We start from the raw sequence: 22566 nt of genomic DNA, 5'->3' as shown, positions 1-22566 counted from the left end.
GTCTCTGTAGCTCTGACACACACTCAACCTGGTGCTCCTCACATGGCAGTCAAAATGTACTGTATATATATATATTTTTACATTTTATATTTTATATTCCTTAATTTAGTTCATAACTGTCTTTATTTTAAATGTTGTGTTTAAGGGGATTTTATGGTACTAAATTCTATTTATGCAATAGTTATGATCCATTTGTTACCTGTTAACAACTTTTGGAGCACAGACCTTTAAATGAAATTCTAAAACTGTTGTACTGTAAATCCTGAATGTCTCGGAGAACAGACTCAGGTCTCTTTTTAAAGAATTTTGAATTATTGCTGAAGAGGGAAAATGTTTACAGAGTTAAACTAAATAAAAATAAAGGTATAGAAGTTATAGTTATGATTTAGAAAAATGCACCAAAAAACTTTTTTTAAATTATATAGAAAATACTCTAAAACTGTTAGAAAAAGGAAGCCATGTTCCAAATTTCAGGATGATATCTCACTGAATGAGCTTTCAGTAAGATTTAGTTTGGGCACAGTATCAAACATTTATAAAAAAATTTATTCCCTATTCCCTATTTATTTCCAAGCAGTTCAAATGGGACTGTTTTTTTAGGATTGGTTGATTGATTTATGTATGTGTGTTTGTGTTTATTCAGATAGCAAGTGAGAAAACCTTTTCCAAGTTTCATAGCATTCCAATGAAGTAAAAAATAAATAAAAAAAGTAAGAAATTCTGTTGTTTGAAGTTCATTTGGGTTTGACTACCGTGATTTGAGGAAGTGTATGTGATTCTGCGTAATGTTAAATATGGATAATGTCTCAATGAACCTGAATTCGCTCAGATTGTGTTGAACTGTGAGTGAAGCAATCAATCAGCGTTTGTGATGTTGGGCAACAGGAAGTGAGGTATGCGAACAAAAAAGTGTTGTTCTGTGTGTGTGTGTGTGTGTGTGTGTGTGTCTGTGTGTGTGTTTAAAGCCCATTCACACGGAATGATTAATAAGCTCAGGTTCGATTGTGTTAATTGTGCACACGTCTCACACACACACACACACACACACACACACTTGAGCCATGTGTCCCAGCATAAGCCTTCATGCATGAGCGCACAACACATTCTGTTTGTGCTTGGGTATATTGTGCGTGTGTCTGTGTGTGTGTGAGAGCTGGTGCTGATGGGGTCAGGGGTCAGGTGGTGGTACAGTGGTAATAGAGGGACGCGTGTGTGTGTGTTTGTGTCCAGATGGCATCGGCTAATGGAGAGAACGGCAGTAATGCAGCAAGTGGAACAGTAGCACTAATCCACCTCCATGCTGCACGTGCCACACACACACACACACACACACACATACTGAGGTTTATCTGCTGTGTTTCAGGACTTTATAACACAACTTCACATCCTCTGTTTCGGCTCCGGGCCTCTTGTGACTCTCCTAATATCACAAACAGACCATTGATTTACAATTACTCTTTAATGTCTTTTTATTACATAATTTCATTATTTTTGGTATTGATAGACAGTGCAAATGTTTTTTACGCATTATATAATTCATAAATGCTATTTTCTATAATATATCTCTGTTAAAGTGTAATGTATTTCTGTGATGCTCCGCTGTATTTTCAGCATCATTCCTCCAGTCTTCAGTGTCACATGATCTTCAGAAATCAGAATAATATGATGATTTACTGCACAAGAAACATTTCTGATTATTATCAGTGTTGAACACAGTTGTGCTGCTCAATATTTCTGTGGAAACTGTGAATGCACAGATGAATAAAAAGTTCAAAAGAACTGAATTTATTTGAAATGGGAAAAATGTAAGGTTTCTAGAACATTACAGTAAAACAGGTGTCTGTTGTAGCTGCAGTTACTATACAGTAGCTCTAATCTCAAAGGGTTTTGGAGACATTCTCTCATTTTCTACAGTTGTCTTTTAATTTTATGATGCTCAAACTGGTCCGAATGTTTGTTTCATGGTCACACAAGGTGCTGGACTGATTTGAACTCCTGACCACACACACACACACACACACACACACACACACACACACACACAGTCTCACAATGGTTCTCTGATTCTTAATTGGTGCTGTAATCCTGAGGAATGTCTCTAATTAGCAAATACTGCAGTTCAGATTTTTACCAGCCTGTTCCTGGACAACACACACACACACACACACATACACATACATACATATATATGTTATTGCCTAAATGATCACATATCATAAACTTCTAGACTTCTATTGTTTTTATATGAGATCATATTAACTACAAACACAAAACTAAAATGAAATGAACTCTAGAGTTCCACAATGATGTACAATGATACACACACACACACACACACACAGAAAGACAGATAGGTGAATGGTCAGGTACGTCTGTAGTGTGTGAGGGGTCATGTGTGTGTGTGTGTGCTGACACACTGCTGATGGTAAATCCAGATTAGAGAGGCTAAAACAGGCTGCAGGACTGATGCATGAACGCTAATACACAGACCCGCTGTCACCCTCAATAACTCACTCACACACACACACACGCGCACACACACACACACACAAGCTGAACCAGCACAGCCTGGCACAGAGATAGACACAGATGAGATGTTGTGGAGACTTTAATAAAGTGTTTCTAAATGTCTGCAGAATCTGATATTATCTATCAAATAACATAATAAAAACATGAACTGACTAGATTTATCAGTATCTGTTCAGTCACTTAAATTTGTGTGAATGTGATGAAACAGATCAAGTGTCTGTATCTGCCCGATGTTTTCTCTTATACCACTTTCCTTCATTAAGTCTGAACTCATGATATATTTGAATCCACTAGTGTTTTCGTGATTTTTAGTGAATTTATGAAGTCAGTTCTGCTCCAGTTCAGAGAATCACGTTAACCAGCAACACAACAAAACGTCTGTCTGTTAAATGTTCTGCACTGTAAAACTATTGTAAACAAAGATTACTGAATTACATTTTACAAGAAGATGCTATTTCTGTCTTTCTTCTTTGAAATGGTTTTGAATTTAATGCTTTGCTTGTCGTTTCTTTCTGAAATGTACTTGCAATTTCTGAGTGAATTAAAAAAAATTGTTTCTACACCAGTTTTTAGTGTTATTATAAAGTGTTTTTACTCACAATTAGTGACACATGATTTGGTTTGTAAGTGTGCCTGCAGTAAAGAGATATTTCTGAGGCTTCTGTATGTCTTCTTTAGTCCATCATGGCATGTTTGATGTGCTGTTCCTCTGTGTTTCAGGGTTCCTCACACTGGATTCTAGATGTTTCTTCTTCAATGCTCCCAGGCGCTTCTAGTGTTTGATTCAAGGATATTTTCAGGGTATTTCTCCAATTATACATCACATACAACTCATAAAACAGCACAACTGCCAATTCTCCTCTTCAAAGCAAGACACTCCAGGTAAACAGGGTAAAAAATTAAATAATACACATCATCATTCTTCCCCAGTTGATTTATGATATTAAGAATTGCACACATTTTATTATTACAAGTTTTCTGAGATTTTATGTATACAAACAAGACAATATTGTCTTCAAGTACTTATGCATTAATTTTCCTAAATATAAATATGAACACCGGATAAAGGCAGTTAAAAAATATTGCTTGATTTTCTATACATATTACAGTTTATATATATATACATATATTTTATTACAAAAGCTATTTTTTATTTCTATTTTTATCACTCCTTAAATCAGTAAATACTGTCAACAGACAGAAAACAAATACAGTGTTCACAATGTTATTTGGAATAAAAGGTTCTGTAAATCAGTGTGAATGATATATGAACAAATCCTTTGGTAAAAACCTTCAGAAAATAGATATGAATATTACCCTAAGTTTTGGTCCATGTGAGTGCTGCTGAAGTGGAGAAACAAACTTAAAGCCTTTAAAAATTTGCATTTTCAGCATGTTTTTAGGAATAAAATGTTGTATAAATAAGTGTGAATGATATATGAACAAACCCTTCAGCAAAAACCTTTAGGATATAGATGAGAATATAATCCTAAATTTTGGTGCATGTAAGTGCTTTTGAAGTGGAGAAACAAACTCAAATCCTTTAAAAATTCGCATTTTCAGCATGTTTTTAGGAATAAAATGTTGTATAAATCAGTGTGAATGATATATGAACAAACCCTTCAGTAAAACCTTCAGTATATAGAAATGAATAAATCTCTAAGTTTTGGTGTGTGCAAGTGTTGCTGAAGTGGAGAAAAATCTCTTTAAATGTATATATTGTAAAAGAAATTCTAGACATGCAAACAGATAAAGTATAATTTTTTTTTATTAAGTTAAAAATTTAATAGTTTATATTTGATGTGTTTACTGATTATATATTGATCAGTAAATGTATTTTATATGTACATGTGGCTCTCTGTCAGTGCATCGAATCAGAATACAACTGAACCTGGAGCTCAAGTAGAGACGTGATGGTTTATAATAGACACATCACTGTCAGAATAAATCTGAGACTTTATCTGTCCACTATAACCCGCTTTACGCTTCTCTGAACTCCAAACAACCTGTGACTTAAATGAACTGAGAAATCCACTGGATCTAAACATGGAGCAGAATTTGTGCATCTCAGTGGGGTTCTGCTTGATTCTCAGCCGAGAATGACGTCTAATGTACAATTCAGTTATGCAATTTGAGTCGAGACGACAAGTCTGCAACATTAAATTAATGTAACAAAAAATAAACAGGACTTAGATCTAAAGTGTCAAGAGCAGAACAATTTGAAGGCAATAGTTTTTGTTTGTTTTTCAAATTTGCTGATATGGATTTGTTAATTATTAAAAAAATCAAAACTTCTTTCATGGCTACTGATTTTTTTCCTTCTCGTATCTCTGTGGGAGTTTTAATGTTATTTATGTATTTGTTTTGTTTGTTTTGTTTTTGTTTTTACCTTGTTTTTAAGAATAAAATGTTGTATATGTCAGTGTGAATGACATATGAACAAATTCCTCAGTAAAAACCTTCAGAATATAAATAAGAATAAAACTCTACGTTTTGGTGTATGTAAGTGCTGCTGAAGTGGAGAAACAAACTCTTAAAGACAAATATTGCAAATGAAATCTACAGATGCAAATATATAAAGTGCAATAAAACAAATACTTAAATGTTTTTTGGTATTTTGTCTCTACACTAGTCTCAAACAGGACTTCATCCAAAACCTAAAAAATGACCAATCAATAAAAAAAGAAAATAAAAAAACGAAGCAGAAGAAAATTTAACAAATTATTACAAAGAAACAGCAAGTCACACATTGAATTAAACATGAAATACTGAAAGACTGAAATAGTATTTTCTTGCAAGAAATAATAATAAACACTAATTATCTGTGTGCTATATACTTTTTGAAAAATACTTTTACAGTGTGTTTCAGAAAGTAAAAAAAAAAAAACAGTATGCATTATTCCATGCTGAACAAACAGTGTGTTGTATCCTGCACTGCCTCCTGCTGGTCATCTCTGTTCTGCTCTTTCTGATCTTCACAATCAGATGCAGCTGCACATCTTTAATATCTGATCAAACTGTTGCTGTTAGAGGATTCCCACAGATATCACAGAGGTGGACACAAGGTTACTGGCTGAGTCCAGAAGCTCCAGTGAAGCAGCTGAAGCTCGGTTCTCTCCTGCAGCAGACGAGAGAGTTTCAGGAGTTCAAAGATCTTCATCTTCATGAGCGTCAGGAGTTTCTGTGCTCTGCTGCATTATTGTACAGGAAGTACAGTCAGGCTGCACAGACGACACACACTGATGCACTGCAGCCCTGAGCGTGCTCCACACACACACATACACGCACACAAACACACACACCTGTCTGTTTCCTCTGTTTCATTCTTTTTTCTCTCTCTATGTTGTTAGATTCTCAACCAATACACAACAGTCTAAACTGAGATACTTTCACACTTGGGTTTAATGTTCTCAGACTCTCTCTCTCTCTCTCTCACACACACACACACACACCCTAAACAGGAAATAAAGCGAGATGTAAATGAGGTATGTTAGAGGAAGAGGTTGTGCATTCTAGAGTGTGACGGAGTGTGTGTCAGTTTTCCTGCAGCAGTGAACACACACACACATGCACACAAACACACACACATGATCTGTGCGCTGCTGTGTGTGTTTATCTAATGATGGACGTCCTGGAGATCTCCACACGAAACCCTCAGGATGACTTTGAGATTCTGCTGCGGGTCGGTGGAGGAACGTATGGAGAAGTTTATAAGGTACCTTTCTCAGACTGATTCACAGCTTTTAAAGACAGGGGTTTGTAAGAGGAGTGTGTGTGTGTGTGTTTCAGGTCTTTGCTAATGTGTTTGTTGGTGTTTAGAGCAAAAGTTATGCATCTCAGTTCAACTGTTGTATTTAAATAGTTTTGTGCTGTTTCTGGTAATTCCACTTTTTCGTGTGATATGAACCACAAATGGAACAGAAACACTCAACCTGTTAATCATACACATTTCGTTTGTTTCCTGTCTGCCTGTCTTTCATTTTGAAGGCTGTACTGATCCTCTGCCTATAAATGTGTGCATCTCTTTTCACACTGACTCAGAGGTGTGTGTGTGCGTGTGTGTGTGTGTGCCTGCTTAACCATATTGTGGGAACAAATATGTACCCAGAAGTGAGCAAAACCAGACAAAACTTCTTGAAACCCTCCTTTTGGGGACGTTAAACCAGTGTATAAAAGAACCGAAGTCCCCATTTAGAGAGTTATTTAAATTGATGTGTTTGTAGACTACAAAAAATGATTTGCTTGTGTAGTATTCATGTCTTATTTCCAAGTACAAATATATACAAGTTCTTAAATCATGATACATTTACTTCGAGAAACAAAAGTTTTTGCTTAAAACAAGAACAAATATCTGCCAATGGGGCAAGAAGAAAATGGCCTAACTTGAGTGAGTGAAACTTTTTTGTACTTAAGTACAATTGTATTTAATTTTAAAGAAAACAAGACTTAAATGTTGTCAATCTGTATCTTGGGTAAATGCATTTTGATATTTAGATATTTGAACTATAGAAAACAAGACAATAATACAGAAAAGGGACATAATTTTTGCATACATACATACACAATGTAACAAATGTCTAAACTGTTTTTCAAATGCATGTTTCTTTCATTGCATTTGTCACATTAATACATCTACAAAAATACAGACATTTTCTGTGAAGGTTGGGCTGTAGCATTTATCACTTGATGAAAACCGTTTTAAGAGAGGTTTGTAAATGTGTGTGTTTCTAGCTAAACATATTCTGTGGACAAATTTGTCCTCCTAAGTAAGTTAAATCTGACAAAACATCCAAAAAACTCCTTTTTTAGGATCTCCTCATTTGTAAAATGTAACTGAAGTGTTTTTGTAAGAGGTTAGTGTGTGGGCAATAGTTATAGTATTTATAACTATGTATAAAAAAAATCTGACACAGTTTTTCAAAAGCTTATGCTGTGTTCCCATCAAGACAGATAAGTGTGTGTGTTCACGGGTCAAAGCGGCACATCCGGTGTAATGTCTCGGCCTGTGAGCTCACATCGAGACTGAACAGTTCAGATCTGAGGTCGCTGACGAATCATTAGAGAGCTGCGGTGTGTCACAGATCCAGCTCGTAGTCCTTCTCAGAATCAGAGGTGACGGAGCTCACTCTCCATCAGGTTCAGGCTGATTTACTGTAAAGCTCGGAGTGTGTGGTTGTGAATGCAGCGTACTGCTGCTTCCTCTTTCCTCTCAACACTTGTGTGTGTCAATGTTTCACCTGTAGAGCTGATAAAACACTTCAGTGTGAGAACACATGGTCCGAGATGAAGACTAACTCTACCTGCAGCGTCTGTGGCGTTGTAGAGACTGAACATGAGTGCGTCTCATGCTTCACCTTCATGTGTTTGGCAGTGGAGAGTCTGCAGTATGCAAATGAGGCTTGTCTTCCTCTCAGAGCCGCAGACATGCGCATCAGCATCAGTCTCTCTGACTGACCAACTAAAGCACAATACAAGATGATTACCTCAAAAACCCACTCCAGCACAAAGAAGACGTTTAGCAGAATGTTCACGCTGCTCTTTTACATACAGGCCGAGTTAACTTTTATACCCAAAATACACATCGTAAACAGTTAAGTAAAATTAAATATATTCATGAAATTACATTTTTTTTAATTATTTAGATTCAACCTTCATATACCAAAATATATTTTAAAATGTATTTCAGGGAAAAGGCTACAGGAGATCAAAAACATTTATTAGTAGGTGTTTAATAAAATTTTATAAACGTGTTCACACATATTATAGACAACAAATACAGATTTTTTTAATTAACTGAGACATGTGAATATAGTTTCCTATAGAGGCAGAATAATTGTTGAAATGCTATTTAAAGAAAATGATATATATATATATATATATTTTTTTTTTTAATGCACAAAAAATGGCAAAAAAAAACCACATTGGTAGAAAATATATTTACATAAAATATAAAATATATTTGAGCCAAAATATTTTTGTATATTTTGAAATCCATTTTTAAAATCTTTTTGATTGTATATATGCCTGAGCTAGATGGATTATTAAAGTCTGATATGCCTCACACTCACGTCTGATGATGTTATATGATGTTATATGAGCTTTCACACGCTTCAACACGATGTTTGAGATTACTAAAGGTGAACCTGGTAAAACAGTTCTGGAGGGGAAAAATTTGACTTAAAATAGTAGTTCGCTGACAACTGAAATGTGACAGAATAATTCCTAAAATAGAGTGCAGTAGTCATATGAACGACTGCTCTGATGATTCTGTGACACTACTGGAGCTCAAGCACAACTTATTCACTTTCACTGTGTGTAAAGCAACATGTTCAAGTGCATTTGAACTACTATCATTTACTCATCAGATAACAACGCTCCCATTGTGTCTAGTTCATCTTTAAAACATCTGTCTCCTCTAAAGTGTGTACATTGAATGCTTGACATATTTTACATTCTATACCTAACAATGTTTAATCTCAAGCTGGTCAAGAATGTGAGTCTGTGAATGTGTTTTCAAAAGCGTCACTCTTTACATCAGGGTTGATGAAATCTGCAGATTTGTTAGTGACCCACAGAACTTTAACGACGTTCACATGACTTCAGAGAACCGGTCGAGCTCGTCCTACAGCAGAAACCTCCACATTCATCTGTTATCTTTCAGTCTGAACACACACGCATGCGATAACGTGTGAGATCAGTGTTTCTGTGAGGACAGGAAGGGGCGGAGCTCTTCCACAGCCCCGCCCCCATACAGGCTTCTGACCCGCCCACACTGGGACACACACTATATAAATACACACTCTAAAGGTCATTTGTTGACACACACACACAATATAAAGACAGCTGTGTGTCAGGAGTGTGTTCTTGTGCCAGGTGTTGTTCTCAGAGGAGAAATGCAGAAGTGAGAGCTGATGATAGTTATCTGTGAACGGTTTATCAGCAGCAGAATCTGAACAGACTCCTGCATTTGTCCTGCGCACCTCAGTCTGTCTGTCTGCAGTCGAACAGCACAAATACATCTTCAAACCACATCCAGAAACACTCTCAGACCTCAGAGAAGACGAGAGCGTGTTCAGACCGACGTCTGATGCCTGGAATCAATCACATGTGAAGCAGCTTCACTGAATGATGAAGGATTCGTGTGTGTGTGTGTGTGTGTGTGTCAGATCACGTCAGGAGCGCATCTCTGATCATCTTTCCACTCTTCGAGTCAGGCGTGTGTTTACAAGCGTTCACTACGCTCCTCTGCTCGTGTTTGGTGTGAAAATGCAGAAGCTGTGGACTGTGGAGTTTATTTTGGTGACGAGGACAAGATGTTTTAGTCTTTCTCACACCTTTTGTTCCTGGAAATTTTGTGTATATTTTTTGTATTAGATTAGATTAGATCAACTTTATTGTCACTGCACATGTAAGGTACAAGGCAACGAGAAGCAGTTAGCATCTAACCAGAAGTGCAATATACAAGGTCTACAATATGTACAATAACTATACAGAGAAGTATTATGGATATGGATATGATTTAGGGTGCATTTCATGTCCCTTGAAGAGAATTATATATATTTTTTCTAACAATTTTCTTCAGAAATATCATGTTTTATGAATTAAGATCATATATAGTACTATCTCACAGATATATTTTGTGCACTCTTTGACTGGAATTGTCTTTTAAATGACAGTTTTTGTGTAATTTGAGGTTAACCTCATTAAGAAAGTTGAAATCATGGGTCGGTGTGAACTGTCAGTGTGTCCAGTTTGACTGAGAGGATTGTATGATTGTATGATTCAGTAAAGCATGGTGAGGACGTCTGTGTGTGTTTTCAGGCTCGCAGTAAACAGAACGGAGAGTTGGCAGCCATTAAAATCATCAAGATGGAGCCGGGTAAGATCTGAGCCTGAAATACTGAGCTGTGTGTAGATGAAGCGCTGCTCACCGTCCGTCTGTCTTTCAGAGGATGATTTCTCTGTCATCCAGCAAGAGATCGTGATGGTGAAGAGCTGCACACACAGAAACATCGTGGCCTATCACGGCAGCTACATCAGGTCAGAGAGCACCAGTACACAACTGTGATAGAGCTCCACTAGTTCACGAAACAGTCACCTCATCATCTCTGATGCATGCTGGGAAATCACAAGCCCAAATCGTTCTGTGACTGAAACACTGAGGGGGATCTGCTGCTCATGTAGTTCACTTTCTTCAGATTACTCTTCAGTTCGGTCTCGTAAAACTGGAAAATCATCAGAATAAAACTCAGATGAGTGTCATATCTAGAAAAACACTGACTCCTGAGAAACTCACAGACAGCAGATGAATGCATGTGAATACGAGTGTGTGTGTGTGTGTGTGTGCTGCAGGATGAATAAGCTGTGGATCTGTATGGAGTACTGCGGTGGAGGATCTCTACAGGACATTTACCACGGTAAACAGAGCCTGACATCTCTCACACTGATGTTACGTGTGAAATGAGTTATTCATGACCGTCGTGTGTCACATCAGTTTATTATGATCAATCTTCTCTTATTTACATGAATTCAATCAGCATCCAAACAATCTGTGTATTATTCTATTCTAATATTTATTTTGATCTCATTAGATTTTTCTCATTCTACTGTGTATATTTTTATGTATCTTAATCTAACTTTTATTAGTTTTATTAGTTTTTAATATTTGTATTTTATTTTTTACACTGTTTCTTTTAAAACTCAAAAGCCTTTCTGTCTAAGCTTGTATTTATCTGCTATTTGGAATCATAATCAATAATTTAATAACACACATGATGCTAGCTCAACACACTGTCTCTGATATTGTGATATTATGTGTGTGTGTGTGTGTGTGTGTTCGAGTGCGTGTGTGTGTGTGTGTGTGTTTGTGTGTGTGTGTGTTCAAGTGCATGTGTGTGTGTGTGTGTGTTCGAGTGCGTGTGTGTGTGTGTGTGTGTGTGTTCAAGTGCATGTGTGTGTGTGTGTGTGTTCGAGTGCGTGTGTGTGTGTGTGTTCAAGTGCATGTGTGTGTGTGTGTGTGTGTGTGTGTGTGTGTTCGAGTGCGTGTGTGTGTGTGTGTGTGTGTGTGTGTGTTCGAGTGCGTGTGTGTGTGTTTGTGTGTGTGTGTTCAAGTGCATGTGTGTGTGTGTGTGTGTGTGTGTGTGTGTGTGTGTGTTCGAGTGCGTGTGTGTCTGTGTGTGTGTGTGTGTGTGTTCAAGTGCATGTGTGTGTGTGTGTGTTCGAGTGCGTGTGTGTGTGTGTGTGTGTGTGTGTGTTCGAGTGCGTGTGTGTGTGTGTTTGTGTGTGTGTGTTCAAGTGCATGTGTGTGTGTGTGTGTGTGTGTGTGTGTTTTAAGGCTGTGGTTTTAGAGTTTCTTCTTCACTAACAGTGTTGGGGAAAGTTACTTTTCAAAGCCTGTCTCCGGTTGTGTTACATTGCTTTTGTGTTACTCTGTGTCCCCTTGACTGGGCTTGTTTATTTGTTTCTTAATCACAAGAAACACTAAAGTTATATTTTTGCTAACTGTAAAGGCACTAAAAGTCAATGAATGCTCTTCAGGCTGAAGGACAGGAGCTGTCAGTCAAAACACGAGAACACAGAGACACAAACTAACTCTGATGTTTGATTGTAAACTTTAAGAGTAATGCATCACTTGACTAGTTACTTGAGGAAAGTAATCTGATTACGTTCCCGATCCCTGTTGACTGAGACACATGAGGAGAGCTTGACCTGTCTGATCATCATCATCTGTGTCTGTGTGTTAGTGACCGGTCCTCTGTCCGAGCAGCAGATCGCTTACGTCTGTCGAGAGATGCTGCAGGTGACACACTCTTCACTTCACAACACACAGTTACAACACCACACACTTGTTTTAAGAGACGTGTCTCTCTCTGTCAGGGTCTCGATTATCTTCACGGACAGAAGAAGATCCACCGGGACATCAAGGTAAAGTCCCTTCACACACTTCAGTCGTCTCCGTCAGCGCTGTTTCAGTCGCTCACTCAGAGTTTGTGTTTTCCAGGGTGCAAATATTCTTCTGAATGATCACGGAGAAGTGAAACTGGGTTCGTAGAGAGACTGAAAACCATCTGTGTGTGTGTGTGTGTGTGTGTGGGTCTGACACTCCTCCGTCTCTTTCTCTCTGTTTCCAGCCGACTTTGGCATCTCGGCACAAATCACAGCCACGTTTGCCCGTCGAATGTCGTTCATTGGGACGCCGTATTGGTGAGATCAACCTCCTGATCAGTTTCTGGATCATAGCTGACACAACATTCTCAGAACGTTCTTCTTACGTTCCCGTTATGTTATAAAAATGTCATTTCTGAATAATAACTCTAAATGTTCTCTGTTCTCTTGTCATTTTACAAACATTATTGGAACGTTCTGAAAGAAGTAGAGACATTTAAAAAACATTCGACGAACATCCAAGTAAAAGCGTTCCATGAATGATGTATAAATAATTATGTGCTAAGATTTGAGCACCTTGTTAGAGACCAGATAACTCTTAAAGTTACTGGAGGAACATGTCATAACGTTGAGAGAGTGTTGGGTTTGGGTTAACACTAAGGTTAAAGCTAAAGTCATGAGTTCAAGAAATTGTAGTTCTAAAATATTGTATGCAATGTAAGGCACTTTGGATAAAAGAATCTGCCAAATGCATACATACAATTCAGTTTGCTGTCATATCTGGCTTCGTGATGGACTGATGCAGACCTGTGAACACCGATCTGGTGGTTGTGGTCATCGTGAGCGTGTGTTTGTCCTCAGGATGGCTCCAGAGGTGGCCGCGGTCGAGATCAAGGGTGGATATAATGAGCTGTGTGACATCTGGTCAGTGGGAATCACAGCGATTGAGCTCGCAGAACTACAGCCGCCTCTGTTCGATGTCCATCCTCTCAGGTACACACCACTGAACTCAATCAACCTCAAACTGATTTAAAGGAATAGTTCGTCCAAACATGAGAATGATCTGAAAATGTGTTCACTCTCAGTTCATCTGAGATCAGGAGGAGTGTGTTTCTTCATTAGGTTTGTAGAAATGTAGCACTGCATCAGTGTCTCATCAATGGATGCTCTGCAGTGAATGGGTGCCGTCAGAATGAGAGTCTGATAAAAACATCACAATAATCCACAGCACTCCAGTCCATCAGTGAACATCTGGAGAAGACAAAACCTGAAACACATCCAGCATTAAGATGATTTTAACTCAAACACATAGAGTCTATAATCATAATAACACTTCTTCCAGTGAAAAAGTGTTCTGGTCTGAATCAGGAGAGAAATCTGCACAGATCAAGCAGCGTTTAAACAGATCTAAACAACAGCAGGAGATGCACTTTTTCACTGGAGGAAGTGTTATTATGGATTATAGACTTGCACGCAGTTTATTGTGATGTTTTTATCAGCTGTTTGGACTCTCATTCTGAAGGCACCCAATCACTGTAGAACATCCATTGATGAGACACTGATGCAGTGCTGCATTTCTACAAACCTGATGAAGACACAAACTCATCCTGATCTCAGATTAACTGAGAGTGAACACGTTTTAATTTATATGTGAACTATTCGAAGCTGCTTTGAAACAATCTGGACAGTATAAAGCCTCATGTAAATCTTGTAATATAAGACTTGTCTGAAGTGAAACCTCACACTGTCCGTGCTTCTGTTTGTTCTCTGGTTTCTCAGAGTTTTGTTCCTCATGTCCAAGAGCGGCTATCAGCCTCCCAAACTCAAGGACAAATCCAAATGGTGAGAGACTGAGATGTTCTTTAGTAAAGCATCAGAGTCTGAGCACAAACTGATCACTGACTGTCCATCTTATTCCAGGTCCAGCACATTCTACAACTTTGTGAAGTCCATGCTGGTCAGAAACCCAAAGAAGAGACCCAGCGCTAATAAGATGCTGACCGTACGTTTGCCAGCCGTGTGTGTTGTGTTAATAAGTATGCGTGTGTATGTGTTTCGCTGTGTTTAACATGTGTCTCGTCTTGTTTCAGCATTCGTTCGTGACACAGCCGTCTTTGAGACAAGAGTTAACCCTCGAACTACTGGACAAACTCAGACACCCTGAGAAACTCAAAGAATGTTTACACACGGATGACGATGATTTGGAGGTAAGCACACAAACACACACTTGAGAGACAAATAAATCTCAATCTCTCACTAAGTTCTCATAGACCCCAGTGTCTCCTCTTGAGTTTCAATACAGATCTCAGCAATCGTGCTTTTGTTTGTATAAGTAAGCAGTTAAAAGGCAGAGATCTCAATTTGAACTTATAAAGACAGTTCCTTGTATAGTTCCTGAATGAATCAGTGTTTTGAAAAGACTCGGTTTAATAAACGATTCAATGACTCACTCATAAAGACAGTCCATTGTTTAGTTCCTGAATGAATCAGTGATATGAATGACTCTGCTGAATGAATGATTCAATGACTCACTCATAACCGATTCAATGACTCACTCATAACCGATTCAATGACTCACTCATAAAGTCACCTCTCATCTCTCTCTCTCTCTCTCTCTTTTCTCTATCTCTCTTTCTCAGGTGACTGTCCCAAATTCACTCAGAAGAATTCACTCAATCAACAGACACAACCGGGCCGAGAGAACGAACTCAGACATCAGCTGTAAGACTCTCTCTCGTGTGTGTGTGTGTGTGTGTTAATGACAGATACTCACTCATTATTTCATTATTTGAAACCTGATGTCTGTTTCAGTGGAACAGATCTACACACAGAGACCCGTCGCTGGTAAACGAGAGTCCCCAGAAGGAACGGTTAGTGTTTGTGTGATTAACTTCTGAGAGAAAACTGAGCTAGGTCACTTGACATGTGTTGTTGTTGATGTGATTGGTGTAGTTACGGACGTCAGGAGGGCGGTGGACGAGTCCTCCCATCACATCCAGACGAAGGTAAGAGCCGACATCACGTTTATTCACTCGTCTGTGCATCATACAGCCGTTTCTCATCATAAACTCTTACAGGGACGAGAGCGTGGACACGGATGACGATTATGACGACGTGGAAATGTAAGCTCTTCTCCTCTTCTGATTTACATTCATACATTTTCATCTGATCAGTTCTTGCTCTCCATGGGAATCGAACCCATGACCTAGTGTCTGAGCTACAGGAAAGATATTAATAAAGACAGAAAGCTTGTTTAAAAGAAGACTAAGCAAACGTGTGGTATGATGTTAAGTGGTTAATCGTTCCTCTTGCTCTCTCCCACAGACCAGCGAGGTACAGTACATCTTCAGTAGTCTTCAGTACAGGTGAAAGTCTTCATGAATGATGAAGATCTGATGGAGTGTGTGCTTTTTCTCTCTTTAGTAGCACACTGAAGTTCAATGATGACATTCCTCCTCCTCTTCCTCCCAAAGTGAGTCGCTCCGCTGCATCTGTACACAGATTAAACCTGCAGATCAATAAAACATGTCCAGAGGGAAATATTACTGCAATGTGACAATAGTTTTCAAACTAAAGTTTCACATAAAAACCCGTTGAATCTTGTTCATGCTTCTGAATGTGTTTTGAGTTTTTCTGGGGAGCGAGAACATAGTAAAACCTGAAATATATATAAACCTAGGTCCTCGTGATGAAAATAAATTCATAAAAAAGCTGAAACGATTGACTAATAGCTGCAGATCAATGTAAATCACTATCACACTCACACACACACCCACTCTCACACACACACTAATACACAAAATGACTTGTAGGTGCAAATGCCACCCTAAAAGAAAGCCTTGCCACCCCTGCTGCCACCCCAGTAGGCAGTAACGAATTAAAGGTTATGGCCAATTTGAAAATTTAAGAGCGCAAATCTTTCGTGATTCTTGATCCCGCTTTGAACTCCCGAACTGATTCAAATGATTTGCGATCCCCAAGCTCTAATAATTTACAAAGTATTAATATATAGTAATATTTTTGTTGTTGTTGTTGTTGTTGTTGCTATGAAAACAGACTTAAGCCATCAATTTTGCTATAGATGACACAGTCTTTATAATTTCTTCAACAAAAAACGTGCACATCACAACCCTTACAAAAATAAACCATGGTTTTATCATAGTAAAACTGCTTCGTTTCCTTTCGCATGATTTCTGAATGCTTGAGACTATAAAATAAATTAGAGTCATAATAAAGTTATAGCCACAGGTAAATGTCGAGAGATACAATTGTGATTTGTAAATAATACAATTTATTCATTTAGTTTTTTATTTGATTAAAGTTATTTTTTCACCCCTATAGTAGGGTTTTTTCCATCATCATATTTGAGGAAGGGGGGCACAACAATAAATCCTGCTTATGGGAATCCTTAAGGTGTTGTTATACACGTCTCTGGGAATGTGTGCTCTACTACACACACACACACACACACACACACACACACACACACACTGAAGCACGCGTGGTGTTTTCAGCTCTTCACTATATTGATGCATGATGTATGCTACACATGTGTACGTCAGCGCGCTATGAGAGGATTTCACCATTTCATTTGATAAAACTATTTGTGCCTATAATGTTTATTTATTTATTATTATTGTCAGCTAATAAAAGCTATGCTTCAGGATCATATTCATATAACATCTAAGGCTAAATGTAGCTCTTGACTGGTTGAGTTAGATGATGATTAACACTAAACTGTAGAAAATCAGTTGAGTCTCCCCAGCTGGAAATGGCTGTTAAAATCTTGTGTTTCTTATAATAAATTGACATATTGATAACACTGAATCTTTTATAATGCTCTTAATTACATGTTGATGCATACTGTATGTATTAGTTAGTGTGTGGTGCTTATGGGGTATGGTCACTTATTCCTTATATGTTTGTAATGTTTGTTATAACTGTTTCAAATGCAAGACATTGATTGCATGAGATTAAGTTTGTAAATGATAGCTGTGTCCTTTTGTAGTGTGCACATATATTTATCATCAAACTGATAACTGTGACTAAATTCAGTATATATACGTCTGCCATATGTTGCCACCCCATGAATATTTTTCTAGATCCGCCCCTGTGCAGGTGTATAATGTTTTCATTATAAAATGTGTGTGTGTGTGTGTGTGTTCAGCCGAAGCAGCGCAGTAGTTCAGAGGAGAGTATGGCAGCAGAAGATGATCACAGTAAAGCTCTGGGCATCAGCATCTCTACACCTTTATTCAGGACGTCCAGCGGGACACACACACGACCTCGACCCGTCCCTCGACCACGATCTGTGCGCAGCGTCAACTCAGGTTATCATCACACACACACACACACACACACACACACACACTGTTCTCTCCTGATCCACCTGTATAACAGCCCGTGTGTGTGTGTGTGTGTGTGTGTGTGTGTGTGTGTAGATCCGTCTGCGTTCTCCAGCTTCCGCACTGAACCTCCAGCAGATCTTCAGCCTCCTGAACTTCCACCGAAGGACAGAAGACGCAGACAAGCTCCTCAGGTGCGTGCTGATGTCCTCTAGTTCTGCTTCAACTCAGATCACATCACCAGATCTTTAGGAGATTACAGCCAGAGCTTCTTCTTTTCATGTGCTCATCCACTAACATAAAGAAGATTCTGTGCAAAATGGGTTATCGATTGTTTTAATCTTCACACCTGTGTAAGAAGTGTGGGTTAATGCTCTGAGCTCTCACAGGAAGTCAGATGTGTTGTGTGAGGTTAGTTGTGTCTCTGCTGTCAGGTCACAGTGTTGTTTCTCTCTCGTTCAGGATCCGGTCGAGTGCGTCAGTCCAGTGGTCAAGAAACCGCCGGTACGTCCTGACCTCACTTACTTCACACTTACTAGAAATAAGATGCGCCTGATTATAAGCTGCACTGAAACAAAATTGCATTGCTGAGAAAAATAAAATAAGAAATGTGTATAAGTGGCATATAATTATTGGAATCAGAAATAATGTAAACTTTTAAGAAATAAAAGAAAACTTTATAAACTCTGTAAGTAATACTATTATATAATATTTAGATTTTATATATTATTTGATTTATTTTTTTTATTTTTTTATTGTTTTGTATTTTTGTCATTTTATTAGTTTTTTTTTAATTAATTTTGTATCTCAGTTTTAGTTTTATTTATTTTAGCTCAAGTTAAATTTAATTTAATAAAAAAAATTTTTAATAAATTAAAAATTAGCCTAAGCTAATTATTGCCTAACTGCAACTGACTGAAATAAATGATAAAATATTTGTAATTATTTTCTTAAAAATTAATGGTGGCATTCTTTATTATAAAGAAAATTTGTTTTGAACTCCAAGCCTAAGCACAAACTGTGTTAAATTTGAGAGGAGATGACAAGTGAAATATTATATTATATTATATTATATTATATTATATTATATTATATTGTATTGTATTGTATTGTATTGTATTGTATTGTATTGTATTGTATTGTATTGTATTGTATTGTATTGTATTGTATTGTATTGGATGATGGTGACTTGTATCCCGTGATGCTCCAGTAAGAAGCGGTGTTTGCTGACGTCTCTCTCTCTGACAGATTGTCTTCAGGAAGGTGTTTCACGGCTGTCCTCTGAAGCTCAGCTGCTCCATCTCATGGGAACATCCCTCCACTAAAGGTACAGTCTGACCTTTTCTGCCGGTCAGTTTTCAAGAGTATACACACTATCAGTAACGTTCCTCATGTTGGCTGTAGATCAGCACCTGATCTTCGGGGCGGATGAAGGGATCTTTACACTAAACCTCAACAGTTCTGAGACCACCATGGAGCTGGTGAGAGACCCTCACATCTTCAGATCATTCCTCAACACTTTCACTCTCCTTTAATCTGCTTCTGCTCTTTCCCAGCTGTTTCCGGGCAAGTGTGTGTGGCTGTACACCATCGGCGGCGTCTTAATGTCCGTCTCAGGTGAGGAGCACACCTGTGTGATGATGAAGATGATGATGGGAAGTGTGTGTGTGATGAAGGACTGATGAGAGTTTTGTGAAACAGGGAAGTCGTCTCAGCTGCACTCACACTCGCTGAAGGAGCTGTACGAACAGACGCGCAGAGAGCATCGCATCGTTGCCCTGCCGACACACAGGCTGTTGCCACGGTAACCGCCTCCTTCTGTATGCATTTGAGTTATGAGCATGACACACACTTTCTGCAGCAACACGTTTACCGATGTGTGTTTGATTCTGACCACACCTGCAAGAAAACTGAGAAACCACACACACACACACACACACACACACACACAGAACATACATCACTCTTAACGGAACTTTGTTGTGACTTAATGACCCAAATTAAGGCTAACCAAAAGAGAGCACACACACATACTTTCTCTCTCTCTCTCACACACACACACATTGAGTCTAATCTTGCTCCTCTCATCGTCTCATAACAGGAAGTCCGCAGTCAGCACAAAGATTCCAGACACAAAGGGATGCAGGACGTGTTCAGTGGGTGAGGCCAGAAATCCTCATCACTTCTACTTTAAGCAGCTTCAGAAAGCTTCTGGTTATCAGAATGATTCACACTGGTAAACGAACGACTGTTGGCTGTGTGTGTGTGTGTGTGTGTGCAGCTCATAACGCTCAGAACGGCTGTGTGTTTCTGTGCTGTGCGCTGGAGTCCAGTGTGGTTCTGCTGCAGTGGTACGAGCCCATGCACAAGTTCATGCTGATCAAGGTGAGGAACACAGACAGTGTGACCTTTCACATCACTCGCCCACCGCACACACACACACACACACACACACACACACACACGTCAGCACATATCTGTTCTGTTATAAATATGTTTCTCACTTCAGTCTCACTCTGTGTGTCGCAACAATCTTGCTTTCTGTCGACAGTAAACTAAAATGTTTGTGTAAAATCACCTTTTGTGACGTACATCACCATTTAAGGTTTTTGAAAGAAGTCTCATCTGCTCATCAAGGCTGCATTTATTTGATAAAAACAGAAAAGTACAGTGAAATATTATTCTAATGTAAATCCGCTGTTTTCTGTGTGAATCTGTGTTAAAGTGTAATGTATTTCTGTGATGCTCCGCTGTATTTTCAGCATCATTCCTCCAGTCTTCAGTGTCACATGATCTTCAGAAATCAGAATAATATGATGATTTACTTCTCAAGAAACATTTCTGATTATTATCAATGTTGAACACAGTTGTGCTGAACAATATTTCTGTGGAAACTGTGATGCATTTGATTTTTCAGGATTCACAGATGAACAGAAAGCTCAGTGTTTATTAGAAACAGAAATCTGTTACTGTCACCTTTGATCAGTTTAATGTGTCTTTAATGAATAAGATCATCAGTTTCATCATGTAATTCTGTTCTGTCTCACAGCAATTTGACTTCCCTCTGCCGACGCCGCTGCGTCTGTTTGAGATGATGGTGGCTCCGGATCAGGAATATCCTCAGGTTTATATCCGGGTGAGCAGAGGATCCGGGCCGTCACACCCGGTCCAGCTGGACTACATCGACCTGAACTCCAACACGTCCTGGTTCGCTGATACTGGACTCGGTAATGGATACACACACACACACACACACACACACACACACACACTCATGCAGCGCTGTAGAATGTCTCATGCATCTCTCTCTCTCTCTCTCTGTGTGTGTGTGTGTGTGTGTGTTTCTCAGAGAACCGCTGCGCTGACAGAGTTCAGCTGAATCAGCTGGACAGCGACACACTGCTAGTTTTGATGGACAGTGAGTATCATGTGACTGTGTCTGGAATATATACTGTGTGTGTGTGTGTGTGTGTGTGTGTATAATCTCTCAATCTTGGCTCATTATTATACAAAATGTGTTTAAAGGGGTCATACGATGTGATTTCAATTTCTCCTTTCTGTTTGGAGTGTTACAAGCTCTTGGTGATTAAAGAAGAAGATCTGTAATGTTGCAAAGACTAAAGTCTCAAATCCACCGAGATATTCTTTATGAGAGTTACGACTCACACAGATGTTCAGACAAAGAAAGGAAAATTGTGATGAATTTTTTTTTAAACCTTAAACCACATAAACACTTTTCATTACACCAAATACACAAAAAAATATTATTTTCAGCAGCATCATATGACCCCTTTAAAGAAAATGATATATGTATTTTTGTGCTCTTGGTTGCGGACTGAATGCAGATATAAACCCATTTCACACTTGTTTCAGAAGTATTGTCTGTGGTGTGAACATGACACAGAGTTATTGTAAACAACCCCCGAACATTCCATCAATGGCCACAGAAAGTTTCTTACAGAACGTCTGTCAGTGGAACGTTCCACACACACACACACACACACACACACTCATTGTCCCCTTACACACAAACACTACAGAAGATGTCATGGCTGTGATGGTGATGGTGTTTTTCTGTCGGTCATCAGACTCGGTTCATACGGTCGCTCTGGACGGATCGGCTAAATGTCACAGACACCTGACGGACGTCAAGCTTTAAGTTAGACATCGACGCCGTGGGTGAGTGTGTGTGTGTGTGTTCTCGCATGTTTTTAACCAGCAAGAACTCCATCAAAACCTACAAACTCTGTTCTCAGTGTATCACGACGAGACGCTGATCGCCGTCTGGAAACACGGCTGGCAGAGAGAAAGTCAGGGTCATCAGAGATCCTGCAGGAGATCACTGACCACAAGAAGACATCCGGCTGCTGGGGTCCGACAGGGTACACACACACACCACACACCAGGCTCACAAACACACACACACACACACAGACTCACATACACACACACACACACCACACACACACACACTCACACACACACACACACTCACACACACACCACACACACACACACTGATCGTCCAAGACAGTTTTCTTAAATTTCCCAACAGTTATCTTTAGAGAAAGTAACACACCGTTTAAGAGTTGTTGGCAAGATCATGAATTAATTTAATTTAATTATGGTATGTTTGATTCCTTTCAACAAAATCGTTGTCATGGAGAAGCGAGCGTGTGATGACCAATCAGGACTCTGTAATCTGTACATCTCTGGAGACGGTTGACTCCGCCCCTGTGTCCCTAACACGGCTAACTCTTTATTAATTAATCTCCTCCTGGTGTTGATAAAGAGGTCAGCACAGGTG

The 22566-nt window shown here is 38.8% G+C and overlaps 1 pseudogene; it reads left to right on the top strand.

The window, feature by feature from the left end:
* The first annotated feature begins 6016 nt into the window (after positions 1-6016).
* LOC113090290 (mitogen-activated protein kinase kinase kinase kinase 5-like) lies at positions 6017-22141 on the top strand (annotated as a pseudogene).
* The last annotated feature ends 425 nt before the right edge of the window (positions 22142-22566 follow it).

This window comes from Carassius auratus, unplaced genomic scaffold (assembly GCF_003368295.1).
Source record: "Carassius auratus strain Wakin unplaced genomic scaffold, ASM336829v1 scaf_tig00054153, whole genome shotgun sequence".
NCBI classification, from domain to species: Eukaryota; Metazoa; Chordata; class Actinopteri; order Cypriniformes; family Cyprinidae; genus Carassius; species Carassius auratus.
The sequence above is the reverse complement of the archived record's forward strand: the minus strand, read 5'-3'. Positions and strand labels throughout refer to the sequence as shown.